This window comes from Mustela erminea, chromosome 3, assembly GCF_009829155.1.
Source record: "Mustela erminea isolate mMusErm1 chromosome 3, mMusErm1.Pri, whole genome shotgun sequence".
NCBI classification, from domain to species: Eukaryota; Metazoa; Chordata; class Mammalia; order Carnivora; family Mustelidae; genus Mustela; species Mustela erminea.
The window spans coordinates 89,933,197-89,936,496 of record NC_045616.1 but is presented as its reverse complement, the minus strand read 5'-3'; the positions used below and the strand labels follow the sequence as shown (position 1 = coordinate 89,936,496).

At 44.5% G+C, this 3,300-nt stretch overlaps 1 long non-coding RNA gene across 1 annotated transcript; it reads left to right on the top strand.

The window, feature by feature from the left end:
• The first annotated feature begins 1,022 nt into the window (after positions 1 to 1,022).
• On the top strand, positions 1,023 to 3,075 carry LOC116585621. The gene is made up of 3 exons (XR_004283727.1): positions 1,023 to 1,203; positions 1,396 to 1,506; positions 3,028 to 3,075. It is a non-coding gene; the product is annotated as an uncharacterized LOC116585621 (long non-coding RNA).
• Positions 3,076 to 3,300: the final 225 nt, after the last annotated feature.

Sequence of the window (3,300 nt, the reverse complement as noted above, 5' to 3'; positions counted from 1 at the left end):
TTATTCAGACTATAGCAAGAGGGACGTCACCCCGGATTCAAAGATCAGCGTGTCTATTTCAGCAGGATGTCTTTGCCTTAGACTTTATAGGGAGTAGAAGGCAGGTTACAAGTGGGAGATATATAGGTGGGAATGTTTTGTAATCTAAAGTCACAGGAGCTGTATTAGAAACAGCTATTTCTGCCTCTAGCTGATTTGGGGGAGGGGCGGGATAAACAATGCTAACTTTAGCTATTCACTCATAATACAGAAAAACAGGCAATTGACTGGACTGAAAGTGGAAAGGTCTATGACTGGCCTTGTCTGCAGGTTCAGGGGGCAAGGGGAAAGGTGTGTGTTTGGCCCCCTCACAAGTAAACGCAGTCATTTAGAGTTTTATGCTAGTCATGACAGAGAGTAGACAGAAATGTTTATCTGAGTCAGAGGGGGAAGGGGGGTTCTTTGTGCTAAATCACTTTCTGGGACACAAAATGGTGGGGGGATTTATCAAGTGTTGCTGTGTGAAGGAAACACAGGACCAGGTAAAATGCAGCGTCTCCCTGTCTCCTTGGAGAGACAGGCGTCTACAAGTATCTAACAGTCTGCTGCTGGTCACCTAGGGCAGACCACCAGGTGCCACAGAAGTCCATAGATACAGGCAGAAAGAAGCTTTTAAGGAATTCCTAAAGGTTGGTGTGGGCTACATGAAGTGTGAATCCCAGACACAGGAGAGGCTTGCAAACTCGTAGGCTGTTTCTCTCAGGAACCCACCCACCCAGGAGTTCAGCTCAGTGCTGGCTTGTGGAGGCCGATGGAAGACCCTGTTGAAACTCCACTGAGCTTTATCTCCCCTGTGAAGCAAAAGCCTTTTTCTTTCTGAGGAAGAGCAACAAAAATGGTAACAGCGGTGGGTTGGAGACAAGCCATTGCAGCTGTGTAAGGGGGAAGGGTAAGGGGAAGGGCAGGCATAGGGCATGTCCCAGCACTAGGACTGGCACAGGACCAAGACCATTGGTGAAGCCACACCCCCGCTCAGGTGCACGGTGAACACGCATGCCGGAGGCTCAGACCTCTCCCTCCGAGCGTCTCCCACAGCCACACTGCCCAGTGCGAGAAGAACATCACACGGGGCAGCACAAGAGAGATTTTCTCTGAGAAGCTGTGTAAAGAGGAGACCTAATGCCAAGCAGGGAGCAGACACCTAGTGAAACCCTCCACAACAAGGTAGGCCTACTCATGATGGAGATAAGCTCGGTAGGTTCCTGGCTGGTGTCTTTAACGGTATAAAATTATTTCTATTTTGTCTTTTTGCCTTTTGTTCTCCTTCATCGCGTGTTAGTAATTAACTTTCCTGTTATGACTTGCCACATGTTTTTATCCCATTATTTTCAACCTTCCCGTATCATTTTGTTTCAGATGCGCTGCTTATGCAGGCTGGTGATGGTGACTGTGTTGGTATTTGCCACACTGATATTTTACAAATGGCCTCTTTGAATCCCTCCGGAAATGGATCCTTTGAGGGTTGAGGTAGGAGCATAACCTTGGTAAAGCAGCGTGTTGGGCATAATCCTCTGTTAGAGCATTTCCTTTAGCTTTTATATTTTCTCTTAACATGGGCGAGACCTTCGTAATAGCCACCTCTTTACATGAAACGGCTTCTTGTAGTTAGGAGTGCTCCGGGAAGCCGACTGTTGACGAACCTCCTCCAGATGAGAGTCAGCAGGTTCTTGTCTGGGCTTTCCGTGCAGAGAGGCTCTCACCGAGGATTTAGCCAATTCGTAAAGAGGTGCTGTAATCACAGAAAAGTATAGCACTCATTGCAATATCCAGTTAAAATCAGAGTCCTCTTCGTTGTCATTTGTGAGGAGTCTAAGATATGTTTCCATAGCCTTTGGTCTATCAGGAAAGAGTACTTTTCCTTCTTTAAGTAGGTCATCCCCTAAATAATAAATTATTGGACAGACTTGAAATACAGCTTTTAAAACTTGAGGTCTATTTTCTCCTAAGTCTGAGAGCAAGTAAATGGCATCCTGTTCCATAGATTTCCTGGTCCTCTGCACAAAGTAGTAAGTCATCTACATGTTGAGTCAGAACTGAATCACAAGGGGGAATTGGGGTCTTTGAGTCTCTATTGAGGACCTTGAACATGGAGCAAGGGGTGTCAGTGAACCCCGAGTACATAACTGTCTAGATACCATATTGCTCTCCCCAGGGGAAGGCAAAAGGGCATTGAACATCTCAGTCTAGAGGCACCCTGGGGAGACAGCAGAGCTAAGATCTGCTTCAGTGAAGCAAGTGGCTTCAGGAAGAATTGATGATAGCATGCTATTTGGGTTGGGTACTTCTGGGAGATGAGGGATGATAATTTCTTTGGTGGTCCTGAGTTGTTGACAAATGGATATCCCCATTCATTGGTTTCTTTCCTGGAAGGATGGAAATGTTACAAGGAGTAGGGTAGGCTATGAGAAAACCACCTTTGGATATAAGCCTTCCAAATAGATTTGATCCTTCTTTGCTTCTGGATTTAAGGAATATTGCAGAAGGTCAGGTAATGGTGGTGTGGTAGGGTCTGTCTGAACTTTTATATTTTCTCTTCCAGTCATTTTGTCTATTATATGTAAAATGTTTAGCCCATAGAATGTCAGGCCCAGTCACAAGATCCCTATTTGGCATGTGTATTAAACATAATGGAGGAGCACCCGGGTGGCTTAGTGGGTGAAACACTTGACTCTGGGTTTTGGCTCGTGATCTCAGGGTGGTGAGATGGAGTCCCACATGGGGCTCTGCAATCATTGGGGGTCTGCTTGAAATTCTTTACTTCTGTTCCTCCCTCTGCATGCACACATGCACTTTCTCTCTCTCTCTCTCTCTCAAATAAATAAATAAATCTTTAGAAAAAAAAATAATGGTGGAAGCAAAGGTGTATCTAGAGCAGACACAATTGGATTATGGATCAAAAAGTGCCCTAGAACCTGAAACAGTAAGTCTCTCTGGTGTGTGATTTTACAATTCAGCTTGCTAAGTAAGTCTCCTATTAAATTTTCACAGATAGCAACATAGTACTAGAAGTCCTAGCCTCAGCAATCAGACAACAAAAGGAAATTAAAGGCATCCAAATTGGCAAAGAAGAAGTCAGATTATCACTCTTTGCAAATGATGTGATACTATATGTGGAAAACCCAAAAGACTCCACTCCAAAACTGCTAGAACTTGTACAGGAATTCAGTAAAGTGTCAGGATATAAAATCAATGCACAGAAATCAGTTGCATTTCTCTACACCAACAACAAGACAGAAGAAAGAGAAATTAAGCAGTCAATCC